This window comes from Elaeis guineensis, chromosome 11 (assembly GCF_000442705.2).
Source record: "Elaeis guineensis isolate ETL-2024a chromosome 11, EG11, whole genome shotgun sequence".
Lineage (NCBI taxonomy): Eukaryota > Viridiplantae > Streptophyta > Magnoliopsida > Arecales > Arecaceae > Elaeis > Elaeis guineensis.
The window spans coordinates 91,441,375-91,465,202 of NC_026003.2; positions in this window are offsets into that span (position 1 = coordinate 91,441,375).

The following is a 23,828-nucleotide window of genomic DNA, read 5'->3' on the forward strand; positions in this document are numbered from 1 at the left end:
TAGATCCTCTATAAGAATACCTAAGTACCTTTCAGGAGGATGGAAGATCCTACTTGATCTACGAGGTGAAAGAGGTACCACATCTACTGGCTCACTACTGAGTTCAGATTTTTGGACTCGATACTTTTCAGAGACTTTCTCTTCGAGCTCAATCTTCCTCGCATTGCCTCCATCTTGGATAAACTCTTTTTCTAAGAAGACAGTATGATGGCTCACAATCACATTATGATTCTCAAAAAGATAGAGGTAGTATTCCATGATTTTCTTAGGATATCCTATGAAGCGATATCTAAAAGATCTAGCCTCTAACTTATCCACCTACTGTCATTTGATATGGATCGGATATCCTCAAATCTTTAGATACCCAAGAGTTAGTTTCTTACCATGCCATAACTCGTATGGTGTGGTAGGAACAGATTTAGAGAAAATCTGATTCAAAAGATGAATCGTAGAAAGTAATGCATATCCCTAGAAAAAAATAAATAGATCTGTGAAGCTTATCATGGATCGGACCATATCTAATAGGGTCCGATTCTTTCTTTCAGATATTCTATTAAGTTGAAATATTTCTGGAGGTATCCACTGTGAGACTATGCCATTATCCTTGAGATAGGCTCAAAATTTTTTACTAAAGTATTCTCCTCCTCGATCTGATCGAAAAATCTTTATGAATTTTTTGATTTATTTTTCTACTTCATGTCTGAACTCTATAAACTTTTCAAAGACTTCATACTTATGATGCATCAAATACATAAAATCCATACTATGAATAATCATCGATAAAAGTTATGAAGTAGACATAGCCACCCTTGGCTTGTATATTGAATAGACCACACATATCAGTGTATACTTGGGCTAATATGTCAATGGCCCTTTCTCCTTATCCCATAAAAGACAATTTGGCCATTTTTTTTTGAAGACATGATTCACAAACTGGATAAGACTCGGAAGTCAATGGTCTGAGAAGACCATCTTTCTCCAGTTTGTTGAGCTGTCCTCTCCGATATGGCCTAGCCTAAGGTGCCATAAAGATTTTTGACTAATTCTATCTCTAAGTCTCTTAAACCCTATGACATTCACAATTTGCTCATTAATATTGACATTCACATCCATATGCAAATGATAAAGATCAAATTAAGAAAGTACATGAATAACTTTATTTTCAAAATAAATTGAATATATATCTTTATTGAAATAAAAATTATAATTATCCTGTACCAGTACAGATATAGAAATTAAATTTCTACTCGCTATGGGTATATAATAGCAGTCTTTCAAAATTAAATTAATTTCTAACGGTAATCGCAGAGGGTAGGTCCTAATGGCTATAGCAGCAATCTTTGCTCCATTGCCAACCCAGAGAGTGATTTCATCTTTCCTCAACCCTCTCACTTCTTCAAGATCCTACATAGAAGTGCACAAATAAGCACTTGAATCAGAATCTATAACCCAACTAGAAGAAGAGAAAACTATTAGATTAATTTCAATAACGAGCATATCAGACGTAGCTTCAGAAGGTGCATTTTTCTTCCTGCTCTTGATGGTCGCCAGGTAGGTTGGATAGTTCCTTCTTCAGTAGCCTTCGATGTTGCAATGAAAATACTTTTCTTGATCATCGATCTTCTTCAGAACCTGCTTCTTGGGCTTGGCCTCATTCTTTTACTTCTTTACAGACTTCTTCTTCTTTTTGAAAGAAGACTTTCTCTTAGAGAAAACTCGCTCCACAGTTAGAACTGTATCCCTTAAACTCTTCAAGGTGCCCTCTGCTATTACCAGTATGTTCAGTAATTCAGGCAAAGTGCTATCAATATTATTCATATGGTTGTTCATGATGAACTACCCATACGAATCAGAAAGAGATTGGAGGATCAAATCCATCTGTAATTCTTTGTCCATATTCATTCTGAGCTTCTGAAGCTCCTCAATATCTTTGATCATTGTCAAATAATGATCATTGACGGACTATCCATCATGCATTTTCGCTCTGAATAATCTCTAAGAGACCGCAAAGTGAGCTATGCGACTTTGCTCACCATACAACTCTTATAGATAAGTCAGCATCTCCTTGACAGTCCTCATATCTTCATGTTATTGCTGAAGATCATTGGATATGGATGCTAAAATATAACACTTCATCTTGTTATCCTCATCCATCCACTCCTCAAGTGCGGCTCGTTGATTAGGAGATGGATGAGCTGGTAACACAGGCGCATCCTAGTCAAGGATATGGATAAGTTTCTCAGAACTGAGAATGATTCTCAAATTTTGAAGTCAGTCTTTGTAGTTTGTACCAATCAACCTATTGTTATTGAAGATACGAGCTAAAGGGTTAGAACTCGACATGGTTATCTGCAGAAAGAATAATTTCTAGTTAGATATTTATACTTATAAAAATATTTGTTTTAGAAATTTTAAAAATAAACAAGGCTCCCACTATTTTCTAAAATTTTTCACACTCTTTAGATAGAGAAATAAAAATCTATACACGATCGATTTCAAGTGGGTACTGCGATCTCATTAATCTATACACACCTCACCTAACAGTTATTGGTGAGCATAAACCAATGAGTGGACAACACCTTATCCATTGCATCACTAACAGTCATTGAGATCCTCACCTAACAGTTATTGGACTCAACCCCATCTCAATCTCGGGGCATCAAATGCTAATAAAGTGGTTATATCTTTCTGATACAACCGAATCACTGTAACCAGCCAAGAACGATCAATGTTAGGAAGGCACCCGCATCTCTACAATGATAGAAGACCTCTAGACTTAATATTTAGTGAGAAGATTTAGGTTTAAATCTCTTCTAAATCAACAAATATAACATCTGACTGATCAACTTCAGATCAGCATATCCACATGTCTGACCAGCCTAGTCGGTATAAGTGAATTCGAGTCAACAAGCAATCCTGTACGAAACTGAATCTCTCAAAATGGTCAGGTAAGTTAAGATGAGTGGGAGCCCCCCCATTGCTTTTTTTAGACACCAATCAAATAGATCAGATCAGACAACGGAATCAATTAAATAACCACCATCTAGATACTTGCCTTAGACATCAAATTGATCGATTAAAATAGATCAGGTTAATCTATTGAAACGGATCTGAATTGCTGAGTCAAATTTGATCTTGAGTCATTCAATTCATATCAAAATGTGAATCGATATGATCAACTACATCTAAACTCGACTTTGAGCCCCTTTGAGCTAATCCTAATCAATCATTGATTAGGTTCATTCAACTGCTCAAAATCGACAATGGATTCTAGCCTGATCTAATTAATTGACCCTAATTATAGTTTGATCATTAGACCTAATTTATTCAACCCATATCCACATGCAATAATATAATTTTTAGATTCTAAAAATAATTTTTAGATTATATTTTATTGCATGCATTAGTGGCTTATAATGTTGAAATAGTTTCAGATCTAAATCTAATGTCATATATCACGTATATGTAGTTTTAGATCTAAACTAAAAATATATATCACATATACATTAAATTTTAGATCTAAAATTTAAAATATATATATCAAATATATATATAATTAGATCTAAAATAATGATTAAAATATATTAAAAATATTTTTTAAAAAATTGATTCGTATCAAACTAGGACAACCTTTTTAATATAGGAGGTAAACCCTATATCAGGATAATCTTATATTAGTCCGATGTGAACATTTAATCATTCTAATTTTAGATTTAAATATGAAATAAGACATATCATATATATTAATTTTTAGATCTAAAAGATTAATTTAATCATTTCAAAAATAATTCTCAAAATTGATCAATCTTGTACTAGGATAATCTTTTCAATATAGAGGGTAAACCCTATACCAGGACAACTTTATACCAACACAAGATCAATTTTAAATCAACTAAACTTTTAGATCTAAGATAAAAATCAAACTATATATATTTTTAAAAATCTGGCTCTGATACTACTATTAAAAAATCGGATAGGATTCATGCATAGATTTCAAAAATCTTTTGAATAGCAGTGAAAACGAATTGGGTTAAACCATTTAACCCCACATGCATTCGATCTTATCTAATCTTATCCGAGTTCAGAAATAAAGATATGTATATAATCTAAAAATAAAAATAAAGAAGAGATCAAATCTCAATACCTTGGCATGGGTAGAATTACACCACTTCTGACGATCTTAGATCTAAAGGTCCTTGAGCCGCACACATGTTTGACCTCTATAAGTATCTATCAGGATCAACCTTGAATCTTTTTTCTTATGGTAGATCCTTCTTCTTCAAGTAGGATCTTGTCTCTTTGAACCTTGATCAACAGTTAATCTTGACTGCAATCTTAACCTTTAAACTGTAGCTTTTTCTTCTTGTTCCTTACTGTAGAAGAGACCCTTCTCAACTCAAGCATGTAGATGATAGATGCCCAACCTTTGGGCATGGAAAAGAGAAGAGAGAGAGAGCATGAGGCATGGTGAGGAGAGAGAAAGAGTTTTGAATTCTCAAAATTCAATAATTATGAAATCCTAGGAGACCATCTTCTTAAATAAGCCTTTCTTGATTCCAAATCATTATCCAATCAAACTAAAAAGATTAAATTTTATCTCATAAGGTCTCTTACCTTTTAATATATTTTTTTTTAAAATAATCAAACCTAATTGAAAAGACCATCACTTTTTTTAGCAAGTAGATAGGATGCCTCACTCAAAATAGGGAGACTGAGTGGGCATCCCTTAACAAAAAGGGGCACGTAGTTGGGGCACCAACACTTGGCACCCCCTTAGAGTTTTCATGCACAAGAGAGGGGCGTGGCCCCCCTCTCTCTCTCCTTCCATGCCAAAGCAAGAGAGGGGGTAGGCTTCTCTCTCTTTCTCATGCCACTCCAAGGGGTTGGCACCCCTTGGACTTGTAAAAAGGGAGGCTTGTGCCTTCTCTCTTCTTTCCATTCATTTCTCGCTTCAAAAGAAAATAACAAGAGAGAAATTAAGAGATTAGTTAGCCAACTTGTTGACTTAATCCAATCTTTTTGGGCTCACAATTAAATACCCAGCTAAACGCAAATTAAAATAGATTTAGATTAGGTTCAAGGCTATGGACTTGATCGAATCGAAGTTCAGAGAAGAATTAGGTTTAACTATGTGCTAGCATGGTTCTTTAATCTCAATAGGATTTCAACAAATCTAAATCCAATTAGAACTTCATAAGCCCAATTGGTTAATTCAAGATTAAATCCCTTAATGTGTGACCCTATATGTTTCATTCTATTTGGTAGTGAGATATATTATGATATTCATCACAATATCATCAAAACTCTTTTCGATGGGTTGGAACAATTCTAGCTCTACCCTTCGAGGGTCATCTATCATCAAAATGATGTCCGATGAGTCTCATAATTCATCAGTGACACCTAGCAGTATGTAGTGGCAATCCAATAAAATGAAAGTGTGAATCTTTAGGTACAGTTATCGTATGATTCAATCTTTTTATCATGAGTTTCGACTTGATGGAGGTCATAGAGAACTCATTAGACTCCATCATCAGTCATATTTTAGATTGGCTCGACTCGAATTTATTTGTGAATCCCATGAAAACTCTTTTTCAGTATTCACACTTGCTTTGATCAAAGATTTTCTAAACTCAGTCTCGTAAATTGCATAGAACTTCTCCTTTTCTATCAAGATCGATAGATTCTATCTAGATAAATCTTACTTCTAATAGCAAACCTGAACCTACTGTAGCCAACTTACATAGCAACGATCCGAATGGCTAGGGACCAAGAGAACGTGCAGTCAAACTCAGTAGCTTCGCTGCGAATAGCCAATGACACTATAGGTAAAAAGATCATTCACACCACTACAGCATCGAGTCAACCACTGACGAATGAATAGATGTCCAATTGATTTTTTGAATTGGTCACGCTCAGTATAAATTATTCTCTAACAACTATCCGCATCTTCATCCCAATGTCCCTACACTACAGATTCAAGACTCATCGCCTACGAGGGAGGTGAATCATGTACCAATCTCGAATGGATTGATCACTATCTTCCATAACAATCTTTTGACTGAAAGTATTGAGAAATTAACCACTAATTAATGTATGTCTCAAATTCTCAACACCTTTGAAAATATACAAAATCATCTTTATTAATTTCTAAGATAAATCATGGATATATAAACATGATTGAAATAAAAAAATCTTTTATTGATAATAAAAATATTACAAGTATAAAATTAAGTTCTGAAATTATAAAATATGTCAGCCAATAATTGACTTTTAAGGCACATATCTAACAAGGGCGACTTCAGTTCTGGAGGAGATGATGATTCTAGAGAGGAAGATCCAGCTTCTAGGACTGAAGGAAACAAAACTTTTGGTTTATATGTCTTGGTTAACTCATCCGCTCTCTTCTTTTCTTTATCTTTCTCGCTCAGATTAGAACTAGCATCAGTATCAATTTCAAGCTCAGGTTCTTCTATTGGGTTAGTCTCAGCACTAACTTTTTTTCTAAAAGCTCATTTTGGCTAGCATCAGTACTAGCCTCTCTCACCTAGTCTTGGTATGGATCATTAAGAATCCTACCACTTCTAAGCTCAAAAATTACTGTACAATTTTCAAATTGAGAATACTTAGGTGGGACATTTGATTGATGACTAGGTCCAGGTGGTTGGTAGTCATTGGATGGGTTGTTCATAGGATTTGATATCGGTTGGATCGATAATTGATCTGGTTCTCTCTTTATGGTGGACTCAGCTAACTATCCTATTTATGCTTTTAGCCTAGTGATAGATTACTGTTGGATCACAATCATCTATTGAAGTTGGTTAAACCTATCATCAGCTAGAGGGGTCTGTTGAGGAGGTGAGTATAAAGTCAGATTGTAATAGAATGGTTGGATAGGCTGACTAGACTAACCTCTATTATAGGCATAGTTTTGATACTGGGGCCTATTTTGAAAGTTATGTATAGATAGCATTTGGGTTTGAGCTTGAGTTTGTTGAGGTCTCCAAGAAAAATTAAGGTAGTTCCTCCAATCTTAGTTATATGCATTTAAAAATAGATCATTAATCGGTTTGGAGTAGCCTTGAGTAGCTTGAACTTATTCTTGGATGAAAAGTAAAACTGTGCAATCGCGGAATATGCATTCACATGATGGGTTGGACTAGCATAGATAAAATAAATCTCCTGATAATTGAGAGGTGGTGTGTATTGTACAGGAGATTATTGACCTAAGATTATGAATTTATCTATAAGAAGGTCGATTTTATCTAATTTATGGGCTATCAGGTTCAAATCAGCCTTAGGACTAGAGTCTGAATGTTTGATCTCATAGAATGATGGGAACATCCATTGGTTATTGGTGGAAAGAATAAAATATTTTTTCATCGGCCTAGGTGGTTCTCTAAGATTTTTAGCCATTTGATTATCAGATTTAACATGGATCAACTATTCGTTTTCAGAATTGGGTTTAACTAGGTCAGAAAAAAGAGATCTCCTATCATGCATGTACTAGTATAAACCCTAATATGTGTGGTTTAGATTTTTTTTATATTTTTTATTTTTTTCAATCGTAAGCAAGTTAGCAAACAATTAAACCTAGACACCTACAGATTTTTTAGACCTAATAGTTTGATATAGAGTGGCTCGGCCTAGATGTAAGTTAGATTTGTTTTCACTCCCTTCAACTAGCCAGGCAAGAAGTGGGGTCATGGGAGTCCCCCCGTTGCTTGCCTTAGACATCAATTGGATTGGTCAGGTAAGCTAACGGAACCAATTAAATAATCATGAGTCTACTTAGGCTTAATTTTTTTAACCTCTTGTCTTAGACACTAGTTTTAGGGGTGAATCCAAACTTACTTTGCACTTGACTTCACCACAATATTCGAATTGAACTCAATTGATCTTAGGGGTCAACGTCTACTGAATTTTAATTAGGCTTGGGTCAATATGGGATACTGGTTGATTATTTTTGGACTAAGGAATGATCATAAAATTTTCACATTATCTTGTTAATGAGAGTTGCCCTTAAATTATTTTGATATGAATATGCACAGTCAATTTCAAACAAGGTGTTCTATGCAACTAAAATAGATGTATGAAACTAATTAAACTTGAAAGCTTATTTTGTCTCCAGCGATCACGAAAAGTAAATCTAAGATGATGAATGCTCTAAACAATTAAGTTTCTACTCTTGTCATGCGGTTTTTATTAGATTTATGTAGGTGAATTTTAAGTTAATTTGCAAAAAAAAAGCAACTACTACTAAAAAAAATAAAAAATTTGGGTTATGATTGATCTCACTAATTTGAAGCTTTTTGTTCTCTTCCAATTTTTCTGTAAAAAAAATAAAAAAAAAATAGTAAGCTATATTTACAAAAAAAATCAAAGAAATCAAAAATCTTAGCGTTTGTGCTTTCTCCGACAACGACGCTAAAATTGATATTATCGTGATGTTGTCGTTAGGATACTGTAATTATCAAATTAAATTCGACTTCTAAAAAAATAAAAATATGTAAAAAATAGCGAGTCGGATCGAATCCACAGAGAAGATAGTGCTGATTTGAAATCTTTGTTATAAAAAAATAAAAAAAAATTAAAAAAATGATCAAAGTCAGAAAACAGTAATTAAGAGTGTAAAGAAAATAATTTGGTACTAAGATCTACTAATTAGATCTTAACTTTTATTTACAATAAAAATAAATAGTAGAAATTTAAAGAGCATAAAAATAAATTGGTATTAAGATCTACTATCTACATCTTAGTATTTACTTGTAATAAAAATAAAGAGTAGAAATTTAATGTGCAAGAAAATAAATTTTATATTAATTAAAATTTAAAATTAAATTACAAAAAAATTAAAAAATTAATAAATAAAAAAAATTGTAACAAAGATTTTCGAAGTTGCTTGGCGCAATCTCATCGAGAAGATGGTTGATGATCTCTCTTTCTTTCTTCAAACTCTTCAAAATAAACTGGACTTCTTCTTTTTCTTCCTATTTAGATCTGATCTTCGATATAGTGTATGTGTGAAAATGATACAAGAGCAAAAATTTTTTTCCCAGCACCTTTGAAGCAATTTTTAATCCAAACTTGTCATTTTTTTTTCTCATAGCCTTTTTTTTTTTTTTTTTTTTTTTTTTTTCTCTCAGATAATTTTTCTTATATGTCTAAATCTCTTTTAGATCTCTTTTGATGGCTTTTACAGACTCTCTGAATCTTGACCGTATTCAATCTTTTGATTTCTCACGAAATAGGACTCTTCCCTCCGTTGGTTACCACGTATCAAGGGCGTTCAAGTTTATCACATCTCGGGCCTGCGTATTCGCGCATCCGCCCTTCGTCCGCGTGAAATACCCACGCCTACATGAAACCAGCTCGACCGTACCGCGTCGTGGATCCCACGCACCCAGGCGCTCGCGCTCCCATGCATGACCGCTTCAGCGTCGCACCCAAACCATTCAAATCGCTGTAAGCCGCGTGTTAACCCTCAGCTTCCAAAAATCCATACATTAAAAGCCCGCGGGTCCCTCCAAACAACCACTGATCTACCTTTTCTTTTGACACCCGCCGGGAGGGACCTGTGAGCACTCGTACACCCACCAAAAATCCATGGGTCCTAAATAACCATGCATGTCTTCCAAAGCCACCGATCCACTTCTTTTTATTATTATTATTATTATTTATTTATTTATTAAATTCCTATCATGTATTTATATATTTAAATTTGAACTTAAATTTTATCTACACATGTTGAGAGATCGTTGCTTGTTGATTTACAATTAAATTTTTATATTTAATTATTTTTAAAAATATAAAAAATATCAAATTTAAAATAATAGAAATAAAACATTAAAGATTTTAATATTTTTAAGACATATTTATACTTTGATCATAGACAGGTCTAAAATGCACAAAAACTTTCAATCTTAAAATTTAATGCACTCACCAATTTCAAACTCTTCTTTCTCCAAAAATCCAAAATCTATTTTCCTCTCAATAGTCACAGCCCTTGAAGAAAAAGGGATCAACTTTAAAGATGATGGCATCGGCTGTGCTGAGGGCTGAACTGGTGTGGAAGTGAACTGCACAGGAGCTAGTGAAGAGGATGAAGCTGGAGCAGTCGGATGAGGAGGAGGTAGAGTGGGAGCTACTAGAGGTAAAAGAGCAACCGAAGGAGGGGGAGAAGACGAAGCAGAGACGGTCGGAGGAGGTGGTAGAATGGACTGAGAAGACTCAGGCTGATCATGATGGTGCTTTGTCCGACATCCTTGATGTTCGAACCTTCTCGGAGCAACCCACTTCCTTGGTGCCATGGATCCAAGATCCTCTCAAAAATGCAGTGGATTAGGATTCTAGGAGAGGGATTTTAGGGTTTAGAGGTTAGGCGGCTCAAGAATGGCTCGAAAGAAATAAGAAAGAAGGAGGACGGTCTGACGAAAAATTTTATTTAAAAAATAGGATCTCCGATAACTAAGTCGACTAAGATTAAGTTTGAGTCGACTAAGTACTGAGTCGATTAAATTTTTCATAAAGAAAAAATTTAGCCAGCTTAGTCCGGCACAAAACTGAACATTCAAAGTTTCAGGGCTAAAAATGATGCAATGAGACATGCTTTTTCTAATAGAATTTAAATATAGATAATTTAAGAACATTTATCACATTGTAGCAATTATTTCAACACATAAGCACATTTAATAATTTAACAATATGGATCAAATAAACTCAATGACTTTCTTATAGCACAAAATCTCTCTTCATTTAAAGGTTTAGTAAAAATATCTGTAATTTGATTTTTAGTTGGCACAAATTCAAGTGTTATTTTATTGTTTTGCACATGATCCCTAATAAAATAATGTCTAACTTCTATATGTTTAGTTCTTGAGTGCAATACAAGATTTTTGATCAAATTTATAGCATTAGTGTTGTCACATCAAATAGAAATATTATTACAAATAATACCATAATTTCTTAGTTATTGTTTGATCCACAATAGTTGAGCACAACAACTTTCAGCGATAATATATTTGGCTTATATCGTAAACAAGACTACTGAGTTTTGTTTCTTGCTAAACTATGAGACTAAATTAACTCTTAAAAATTGATAAGTATCACTTGTACTCTTTCTATCTAAGCAACAACCAACAAAATAAGAATTACTATAGCCAATTAAGTCTAATGAAGATTACAAAGAATACCATAAATCTATATCTTGAGTATTTATTAAATATTTAAATATTTTTTTAACCGTAACTATATGTGATTTTTTTGGATTAGATTGATATCGTGCACACATACATATACTAAATATTATATCCAACCTACTTACAGTTAAGTAAAGCAAAAATCCAATCATACCTCGATATAGCTTGGGATCCATTATTTTTTTTTTAGATCTTGATCGAGCTTGCAGTTTGTGCTCATGGGGGTACCACTTCTTTTAACATTCTCCATCCCAAATTTTTGTTAATATCACCTTGATGTACTTATTTTGATTGATGAAGATCGCCTCATTAGTTTGCTTGATCTAGAGTCCGAGGAAGAAGTTTAGCTCTCCCATCATACTCATCTCAAACTCTTCCTGCATAAGACTAGCAAATTCTCTACACAGATTTTCATTAGTAGCATCGAATATAATATCATCAATATATAATTGTACCATCAATAAATCATTTAATTTTCTTTTAATAAATAATATTTTATCTATATTGCCTTTTTTAAAATCATTATCTAATAAAAATTTACTTAATCTATCATACCAAGCCCTAGGAGCTTATTTTAATCCTAAGTTTATAAACATGATTAGATAATTCTTGATTTTCAAATTTGTTAGGTTGTTCCACATAAACTTCCTCCTCAATTAATCCATTCAAACATGCACTTTTTACATCCATTTAAAAAAATTTAAAATTCATAAAATAAGCAAATGCTAAGAGCAATCTAATAACCTCAAGTCTAGCAACTGATGCAAAAGATTCATCAAAATCAATTTTCTTTTCTTGATTGTATCCTTGTGCAACCAATCTAACTTTGTTTCTAATAATATTACCCTTCTCATCTAGCTTATTCCTAAATACCTATTTTGTTCCAATTACTAAGAAATTTTCAAGTCTTTCAACTAATTTTTAAACTTTATTTTTTTCAAATTGATTTAATTCTTCTTGCATTGTTAAAATCTAATTTAGGTCTTTTTCAGCTTCTATTATATTCTTAAGTTCTAAGTGTGATACCAATGCAAAATAATTCATGGCTTTCCTAAGTGATGCTCTAGTCTTAACTCCATAAGATGGATCATCTATAATTAACTCCTTAAGATGATTATGATCATACCTCCATTCTTTTGGTAGACTAGATGTACCCTTCTCATTTTGGGATTGTAGTTTTTCTCCTTCAACCTCTTGCTCTTCATCTTCTTTTTTTTGTAAGGGATTGTCTTCAATAGTCATCTCCTTCGATTTTTCTTCAAGATTTCCTGCATCCACATCAAGCTCTTCTTCCCTTGCTTTAAGGGTGTTAGTTTGATCAAAAATAATATGCGTCGACTCCTTTACTATGTTCTCTTGTAAACACTCTATATGCTCTACTATGAGATGAATAATCTAGAAAAATATCTTCATCAGATTTTGCATCAAATATTTTTAGTTTATCTTTATCATTTATTAGGATAAAATATCTACAACCAAAAATTTTGAAGTATGAAATGTTAGGCTTCTTTTCTTTGTAAAGCTCATATGGGGTTTTCTTTAAAATTGATCTTATTAGTGCTCTATTTAATATATAGCATGCGATGTTAATAGCTTCCATTCAAAAATATTTTAGTAGGTTACTTTCATAAAGCATGGTTCGTGCCATTCTAATTAAAGTCATATTCTTTCTCTCTACCATCTTATTTTGTTGAGGTGTCTTAGGTGCAGAAAAATTATATATGGTTAATTCTATTTTTGGAATAAAACTCTTCAAACTTATGATTTTCAAATTCGATGCCATGGTCACTTCTTAGTTTCAAAATTTTACATTCTTTTTCACTTGTTATCTTGTTAAATAAGTTAACAAATATTTCAAAAGCTTCATCTTTATAAGCTAAGAAAAGTACCCATATATATCTTAAAAAATTATCTATAATTACAAAATCAAATCTTTTTCCATCAGACTAGTAGTTGAAATCGGTCCAAATAAATCCATATGAAGTAATTCAAGTGGCCTAGTAGTTGAAATAATATTTTTAGATTTAAAAGATGATTTTATTTATTTACCAAGTTGACATGCTTTGCAAACTCTATCATTCTCAAAATTTAACTTAGGTAAACCTTTTACTAAGTCAAGTTTGATTAATCTAGCCAATGAATCCATGCTTGCATGATCTAGTCTATTATGCTAAATCCAATTAGATTCATTTGCTTTAGCATTCATAGCAACTAGATATTCAATATTTTTATTTTTAAGTTCATCAAGATCAACTATATAAACATTGCCATGTCTCTTTCCTATGAATTTAATGCTATCATCAAATGAACTAGTTGCAATACAATGTGATGATTTAAATGAAACATTAAAATCTCTATCACATAATTGACTAATACTAAGCAAGTTATGTATTAAACTTTTTATTAGCAAAATATTTTCAATACACATGAAGGGAGTTATCATGATATTATCGAGACCAATAATCTTGCCTTTACTATTATCTCCAAATATCACCACACCTCCATTCTTTACATCAAGAGAGATAAATAGAGATCTATCTCTCATCATATGCCTTGAGCATCCGCTATCAAGATACCATCTCCTCTTAGTTCTCACAGATGCCAAGCACACCTACACAAGCAATCAAATAAATTTAGGTATCCAAGCTAACTTGGGTCCTTGGGGTTAGCATAAATAATTTTTTTTGGAATCCAAATTTATTTTATCTTTTGCTTATTTGTATTAAAAGTTTTGGTTATATTAACATTCTTGCATTCAATGAACTTATATCCAACTTTGTTACATCTATAGCAAGTTATATTTCTACTATGAGTGTGAGATTTTGTAAAGACATTCTTTAACAATTTTTATTTCTTTAATGGGTTATATCCTATACCGGCTTTATCAAATACCATCTTTTGATTTTTAATTAGTATTTATAAATTTTGAAAACTTAATGTAAATTTATCTTCTATGGGTTTTAATATGTCTACTTTCTCTTGTAGGGATTCATTCTCTTTAATTGATTCTTTTAATTTACTTTGTAATTCCTTCATATCTTCTTCTATCTTAGCTTTATCCTTAAGAATTGATTTTTTTTCTTTAGTTCTTTATTTCTATGAGATAATTTTTTATAGTCACTAATTAGATCATTGAAAACATCATATAATTCTTTAAAAGTAAAATCTGAAATTGAATTATCATCACTTACCTCATCATCATCAAGTACCATAAGGCAAAGATTTATCTTCTCTTCTATTAGACATTTTTCTTCACTTGAAGAAGAATCCTCATCATTGCTCCATGTAGCTTTGTATGTCTTCTTCTTTATCTTTTTGGAGCTTTTCTTCAAGAGGCGGCAGTCCATCTAGAAATGTCTAGGCTTCTTACATTCATAGCAAAGAGGTTGCTCTTTTTCTTTTTTCTTTTCTTTCTCTTTACTACCTTCTCTCTTATTATATCTTCTCCTGAGCTCAAATTTCTTTTTTCACCTCATAAACTTCTTGAACCTTCTTGCTAACGTAGCCATCTCCTTATCATCTTTTGAATCTTCTTCGGAGTCATTTTCTTCTTCATGGATGGCAATGGCCTTGAGTGCTATACTTTTCTTCTTCTTTACCTCTTCTTTCTTACCTTGGTTTATGTTGAGCTTATGTGTCATGAGCGATCCGATAAGCTCCTCCAAAGCTAACTTGTTTAGATCCTTTGCCTCTTGAATGGTAGTTACTTTTAGCTTCAATTCTTTGACAAAGACCTAAGAATTTTATGCACAACATTACTATTAGAATAATCTTTTCCAAGACTCTTTAAATCATTCAAGATATCAATGAATCTTGTGAATATTTCGGTGATAGTTTCATGTGGTTCTATTTTAAATAGCTTATACTTGTACACCAATATGTTTATCTTAGATTTCTTGACTTGATTAGTACCCTCATGGATGACTTCAAGTCTATCCCAAATTTTTTTGGCCGATGAATATGCTGATATCCTATTGAACTCACTTATATCCAAAGCATAATATAGCACATTCATTGCTTTGGCATTGAGTTGAGCTTATTTTTTGTCATGTTCATCCTAATTTTTTTCAGGCTTGAAGATGGACATGCCATCAATAAAGGTTGTGGGTGTGTGTGGATCATTTATTATGATATTTTACATGTCATAATCTTGTACTTGGATAAATATTCTCATTCTTGCTTTCCAATAAGTGTAACTTATCTCATTAAAAAGTGAAGGTCTATTGGTTGATTATCCCTCAACCAATGACCTCCCAATTGAGTTTGCCATTAAATTTTTAGCTCAAAGAATTGAGTAACAAGTGAGCACCTACTCTGATATCACTTATTACCCAAGGATGTCTACTCAAGAGGAGAAGAGTGAATTAGGTATTTAAAATTTAAGCTTTAATTATGCTGAATTTACTACAAGATGCTTAGTGGAATAAATTAAAATACATGTAATGAATGAGAATAATGAAGAAAAGATCACACAATCACAAATACAATGCTTTTATAGTGGTTCGGCATCAAACTCGGCACCTACATCCACTCTCCAAGTAAATCATTTGAAAATTCAACTATAATCACTCAATTGATTATAGTTTGATTGTTTTTTTTTGGATTCACAATCCAACCCGATTGATTTTGACTTAGGCTCACCAACTACAACCTTACAATGATTATTTTCTAGGCTAATAATCAAGCACAATTGGTTTTATCCTTAGCTCACCAATCAAATCAATACACCGTCCAACTCTAGGCTTGGACTAATCTAAGTTTCTCATCCTAATAAATTTGAAAGAAAATAAAATACAATCATAATAAATACAAGATTAAAAGAGATTAGAAATGAAAACTCTATGACGCCCAAAAGAAGAATTTTGAGTTGAATGCTTGTTGGCTTAATTCTTCTCCTTGAATGCTTGAGAGAAGTTGGTGGAGCTCTTCAATATTTGTACTTTGACTTCTTCCACTTTTTGGATGCTTGGAAGGGTAGAATATTCTTTGAAAAGCTCTTCTTTGACTTCACAAATTGGCTCACACAATGAATGAACTAAAGTAGACTTGAATGCTCTTTAATAAGTGTTCCAAAAGTTTTATTCAAATCTCATAAGTGTTCTATTTATATTTCAAGATTTTTTCATCATTCTAAGGTATCTGGAGAGGTTTCATTTAATATCCTAGCCATTAAAAATATAAAACTAGCCATTGGAAACAAGATGGGGTCAAACAAGTGTAGAATTGAAAAACTAGTTGTTACAGTAACTTAGTCGACTAATTTTTCTCTGAGTCGACTAAGTGCTTCACTTAGTCGATTCAAAATTTATTTTAGTTAGCTAAGTCTTAGACAACTAAAAAATAGACTCTTTATCTTTTCCTACTTCACTACGATTTGATCGACTAAGTGGACAATGCTTGAACATCAGCCTTTCTATCTTGCTACTGTCCTCTGAAATTAAGTCATCTAACTTTTTGACTTAGTCGACCAAATCCTATTTTGATTGACTAAGCTGAATCTAGATCAACTATGTCTCTTACAATAAAAAATTTAGCTTTCTGTCACTGATACTGAGTCGGCTCAAGCATCCTTTTAGTCGACTCAAATTGCGTGCCAAGCATGCCATAAAATTTTTGACAGTCTTTCTTCTCTAATTTTATTTTTAGGCTAAATTTACCTCATTTACATGATTTTAATCCTCATTAATCTTTTTTTTAAGGTGTGTCTAGTCTAGAATTTCTTCATAAAACTCTTGAGTAGTGGTGCTTCATTTAATCGATGAAAATCACTTGGAACAAGATGAGTACTTAGAATTTAAACTACATATTCTCAAAAATAATATTAGTAACATAATAAATTATACTCAAATAGTTTTATTATCATCAAAATCAATCCAACGGTCAACAAGTTTCATGTATTTTATTATGGCATTAGTAGCCCAAACAGCTAGTCTATGGGCCTATAAATTGGTTGATATACCCTCAAAGGTTTGACTAGATAGTAGCTTGCAATGACACAGAAAATATTTTGGCACATAATATGAATAATAGGGAGAAAAAGGATATCCTTGCCTTAAATCATGGTTAATCATGAACCATTCCGTAGGACTCCTATTGCTGAGAATAGCATACTATGGCTGATTGACATAGGCCATTATATGAACTTGGGGTGGAAGTGAAATTACTTAAACACAAGCACCAAGTAATATCATTGGACTCTATCGTATGCCTTCTCCATGTCCTCCTTAACTATCATTAGACTTGGAGGATAAAGAGCCTTGAATATAGAATACACAATCTCCTAGGCTAGACAAATGTTATCCACTATATTCCTTCCTTTAATGAAAGCTCCTTGAGCCTAAGAAATTAGGCAAGGGAGAATAGGCTTCAATCTATTAACCATAATCTTTATCACAATGTTGTACATCATGTTATAAATACTTGTTGGCCTAAAATCACCTGCTTGGCTTGGATTCACTTGGCGTGTACATGTTTGCTTCCATCAACTCTGCATATCAAATGTATCGAAGAAATGTTTGACTACCTGAATCACCACACAATTAATAATGGACCAAAATTTCAAATGAAAGAAAATTTGAATTCCATCTGGGCCCGACACTTTCTTTGGGTTTATAGATTGTATGCGTTGCTCAATCTTCTCCTTGGATATTACTATTATAAGTCTTTCATTTTGCTCCTCCAAGACTTCATAGAATGGTTCTAATAACCATACCTTCTCTGACTAATTGCACATTGCCCACCTTTACTTAAAGCAATCAGTATTATAGACCTGACCCCATCCTCCATATCTATCCTTTTCCTACCTCAAATTGGATTGCAATAATTCTATTTTTCTTTCTTCTTAGAATGGTTGTTCTATGAAAGAAACATGTATTTGAATCACCTTCTTTTAACCAAAGGGCTCTAGATTTCTTCCTTCATAATGACTCTTGCAGACCCATATTTGATGGTAGGCTCTCCAGAGAGCCAACATTTGTTGATGCAATTGAGACTGAAAGCAACCATTTGAGCTTGACTGGCTTGAGATAAAGAATTTGCACATTTAAAGACTCTCCTTTCTCGAATAAATTCCCTACCTTCCTTTTGTTTCACCTTCTAACAGTTATTTTGACCTTGTGCAGTATAGCCGATAACCTGTTCGTTGGGGACATATTTGCACCAATGTGTCAAGCTTTCTTTTCTTTTTTTTGGAAGCAACGTGTCAAGCCTTCTTGATGACATGATAAATGACTTTATAATAAAGCCAAAATCTTTCAAATCTGAAGGGGTAACTCTTCTTAGCACTTTGTTGTTCAGCAACTATTAAAAGAAGATTATGGTCTGAGGCAAATCTTGCCAAATGCTGGACTTTCGTTACAGGATAAAGATCCATCCTAGTTTAGATGCAAAGGCTCGATCGAGCCTCTCCCATACTCTGGCTAAACCCAATTGATTGTTGCACCATATGAAGTTAGGTCCCTCGTACCCCAAGTCCACTAGCCCAGCCTCTCTAACAAAACTTCTGAATTCATGTATGTCTTTGTCCATCTTAAATGATCTATCTCCCTTCTTATCCTTTACATATAGTGTTAGATATATGTCATTGAAGCCAATATGGTTGAGATATTGTAATAAGTCTAGGACATAATTTTATACTTAAAATATTGATTTGATCAATAAAAAGATAAATTTAATTTTTATTCAAGAGTGATGTGTTATTGAATCGTCCATGAAATTAATACTTCGATATATATTCTCAAGATGTTAAGAATTAGAGGCATATATAAAATTTCTAAATGCTCTCGATCATAGTATCATCATAAGGATGGTGATCGATCTGGATAGATCGATGCACAGATCGCTTCTTTCGAGATAGATGAGTTTTTGATCTACAGTGTGATAAGTGATATATTTTTACATTTATTGAAGATATTTTTGATAATTTATGATGCTAACATCTTCTTAAAAATCTAATTTTATTCATAAATTAATTTTTTTTATAAAAATAAATAATTTTAAAAAAATATAAAATTAGAGAATATTTATGAAAAATAGATGTTAATTCAATTGAGAAATTTAAGAACCAAAATAATAATTTTTTTTTAGAAATTTAATGTATATTTTTTTTATTTTTTAGATGAAAATTGGAGCAAAAATAGAGCCAAAATATTTTATAGCCTCCGATGCACGGTGGAATGGCCGGTCGGTCCACAGAAATTAGGGTGCGGTCCACAGAAAACTTCACACGGTCCACAGGCATGGCTCACAGCTAGAGAGGGATTTTTGCACGATCTAATGGTCGAAAACTCATCCATCATCAGATTCGACGGTCCACATTTGTTTTCAGTTTATAAGAAGAGGATTTATACGATCCGACAGCCTAGAAGCGATCTATCATGTGATTGAACGGCTGAGGACACTTCCGACTGTGTTAAAAAATCTTTTGCACGATTTGACGGCCAAAACTTCATCAGAACCCAAATCGGATGGCTGACATTCGATCCGACTTTGATTTGGATTAAAACATTTATTTTTCGAGCAGATCTGGGTGGTTCAAGCCTGATCCGACAGCCAGAAATATTTTTAAGAGGATTAATATAATTTTTAAAGATTTTAGGACTCTTTTTTCTATCAAAAAAATATAAAAAAATCATCTATAAATAGAAAGTCCAGGAATAAGCCTGGGGAGAAGAAAAAATAAGTAGAAAGACAAGAAAAAAATGGGAAAAAAAATTAGATAAGTTTAGGAACTCAAAAAGAAGAAAAAAAAATTAGTTCGCTCTACGGAGTATGACGAAAGAAGGAGAGGTCATCAACCATCTTTCCGATGAGGTTGGGCTGATCAAATTTAGATCCTTATTACAGTTTTATTTTTTTTATTCTATTATTTTTTTAAATTCTTTGTACTTGAATTTTAATTTCAATTAATATAAAATTTAATTTTTTATACTTTAAATTTTTATCTTTTATTTTTCACAAGTAGATGCTAGGATCTAGTATGTAGATCTTAGTACCAATTTATTTTATACTTTTTAAATTCTTATTATTTATTTTTATTGTAAGTAGATGCTAGGATCTAGTTAGTAGATTTTAGTATCAAATTTATTTTTCATATTTTTAATTTTTATTTTCTGACTTAAATTATTTTCTTCAAAATTTTATTTTATTTTTTACAAAATCAAAGATTTCAAATCAAAATCTTATCTTCTCTATGGATTCGATCAGACTCACTACTTTCTATGTATTTTTAATTTTTATTGAAGTTAGAATTTAATTGATAATCATGATGTCCTAACAACAACATCGCGATCATATCAATATTTGGCATCATTGCTGGGAAAAGTATCAATTTTAATATTTGATTTTTTTGATTTTCTTATAAATTTAACTTACTAACTTTTCTATTTTTTTATCTTTATGTAGAAAAAAAATTCAAAAATTCAAAAAAGAAAAGTAGAAAGCTTTAAATTTTGCTTAGTGAGATCAATCCTAACCCTAATCCTAATATTTTTTTAATATTAATTACTATTTTTTTAAAATTAATCTAAAATTTATCCACATAAACTTAATAAAAATTGCATGACAAGAGTAGAAACTTAATTGCTAGAAGCATTCATCATCTTAGATTTTTTTTTGGTGATCGCTGGAGACAAGGTAAGCTTTCAAGTTTAATTAATTTCATGTATCTAATTTAGTTGCATAGAACTCCTTGTTTGAAATTGGTTGTACATATTCATCTCAAATCAATTTAAGGGCAACACCCATAACAAGATAAGGTGGAGATCTCATCACCCTTTCTTAGCCCAAAAACAACCAACCAGCATCCCGCATTAACCCAAACCTAACTAAAATCAAGTAGACATGGGCCCCTAGGATCAATTGAGTTCAGTTTGAGTATTGTGGTCAAGTTAAGTACAAAGTAAGTTTGGACTCACCTCTAAAATTAGTGTCTAAGACTAGAGGTTACAAAGGCTCTACCTAAGTGGACTCATGGTTATTTAATTGATTTCGTTAGCTTATCTGGCCAATTCAATTGGTGTCTAAGGCAAGCAACGGGAGGACCCCCATGACCTCATCTCTTACCAGATTAGTTGAAGCAAGTGAGAACAAACCCAATTTGTATCTAGACTAAGCCCCTCTACATCAAACTGTTAGGTCTAAGAAACCCATAGGTGTCTAGGTTTAACTATTTGCTAACTTGATTGCAATTAACACTTAACCACAACTAATACTTCTCATCTTACGTCTTTAGGTCTAAGACTTTTCTTAAGGATCTCATCTTTAGAACTTTTCTCTTTCTTTCTTTTCTCTTCTTTTTCTCCTCCTTAAAAAAAAAAAATCTTAACAACACATATTAGGGTTTGCACTAGTACATACACGGTATAATGTTTTCTGACCTAGTTGAACCTAATCCTAAAATTGAACGACTGATCCATGCTAAACATGATAATCAAATGGCTAAAAATTCTAAGAACCACCTGGATAGATGAAGGAATATTTTATTCCTTCCACCTATAACCCATCGATGTTCCCATCATTCTATGAGATCAAATATTCTGACTCTAGTCCTGAGGTCGATTTGAATCTGCTAGCTCAAAAATTAGATAAAATCGATCTTCTTATAAATAAATGCCTAGCCTTAAATCTACAATCTCCTGTGTAATACACACAATCTTCTAATTATCAGGAGATTTATTCTATTTGTGCTAGCCCAGCCCATCATTTTCGTGAATATTCTACGGCTGTACAGTTTTCACCTTTCATCCAAGAATAAATTCAAGCTACTCAAGATTACTCCAATCTTATCAATGATCCATTCTTAAATACATATAACTAAGATTGGAGGAATCATCCTAATTTTTCTTGGAGACCCCAACAGACTCAGGCTCAGACCCAAATTTTTTTTATGCAGAACTTTCAGAATAGGCCCCAATATCAAAATTATGCTTATAATAGAGGACAGCCTACTCAGTCTACTCAGCCATCCTATTACAATCAGCCTTCATACCTACCTCCTCAACAAATCCCTCTAGCCGACGATAGGTTTAGCCAACTTCAACAAATGATTATGATCCAACAGCAATCCCTCGCCAGACTAGAAGCACAAATAGGTCAATTAGCTGAGTCTAGCATGAGGAGAGAACTAGATCAATTACCAAACAAACCAATATCAAATTTTGAAAATGATCCACCTACCCACCAACCACCTGGACCAAGTCATCAGTCCAATATCCCACCTAAGAATCTTTAATTTGAAAATGATAAAGTAATCTTTGAGCTTAAAAGTGATAGAATTTTTGAGGACCCATATCAAGTCCAGGTGAGTGAGGCTAGTACTGATGCTAGCCAAAAAAAAATTAAGAAGAGAAGATTAGTACTGAGACTAGCCCAATAGAAGAATCTGAGCCCAGTACTGATATTGATCTAAGTGATAAAGAGAAGAGAGCGGATAAGTTATCCAAGATATATTCACCAAAAGTTTCATACCCTTCAGCCCCAGAAGCTGGTTCTTCCACTTTAAAATCACCTCCTCCAGAACTGAAATTGCCTTTGGTCACATCTGAGTACACATGTTTAAAATCAACTGACACCCTTTCAGCACCTATTACTTCAAACTCAACTCCTAACCTAAAAACTCAATTCATGAGCATTTTAGAAGAACAAATAGGAGAAATTCTCGATAAACAAGGGTCTGTGAATGGGTTTGTGAACTATCTTTCTAAAATTAAGAACAAGAATGTAAACTACTTTCTAAAGATTGATAATAAAATATTAAAATTTATTATAGATCATCTTCCTGAGATTGGCAATCCAAAACTATTGAAATTTATCAATCCAATATTTGACACGGGATAGATGAGAGAATCAACAAGGTCCGACAGAAGACGGTAAACTTAGCGCTTCTTGAAAGGCAACCCAATTTTTAATTTTTAGTTTTATACTTTTTGCTATCTTTTGTATTTTATTTAGGTTAATCAAGTCTTACTTAATATCTTTTGTAGGGATCTGAAGATAATCTTGGCTAAGTTGGGGGGAGAATTAATTTTGAAAAGACTTATGGATCAGGTGGTATCTCTCTTTTTCTTTCTTCTTGCATGCACCCTTCATTTTTTCTACTCCATTGAGGATAATGTCGATTAAGTTGGGGGGAGATAATAAAAATTTTTAAATTTTTAAAGTCTTTGAGTAAGTTGGTATTTAGTATTTAAGCATCTGATTATATTTATGAATCAAGTTAAATCAAGCATTTTTAAAAAAAAATTGATGTACAAATCAGAGAGTTTGTGAGATATTGAGGGATCAAGTATTAAGAAAACTCAATAAAGAGTTAAGTTTGAAACTGAAATAATTTTCTTTGAGTATTTCTAAATTTTTCTACCAGCATCAAAGAAGAGTTTACTTTCTATGGGCTTGTATAGAGTAACTATATATTTCTTCATATATTTAAATAAAAAAAAAGAAGAGTTTTTAATTACTTCATGTAAAGTAATCGGGCCTCTTTGCCTAAGCAAGCATTGAGTTTCACATCAAAAGGTATGAAGGACAAAGAAGCTTTGTTGTAAAGCTAGTTTTAACTTGTAACCTGTTTGATTAGAGCAAATAGGTCCGAGGGATATTCTATACCTAGTGCCCTAAAGCCATCTGGTTTGGGAG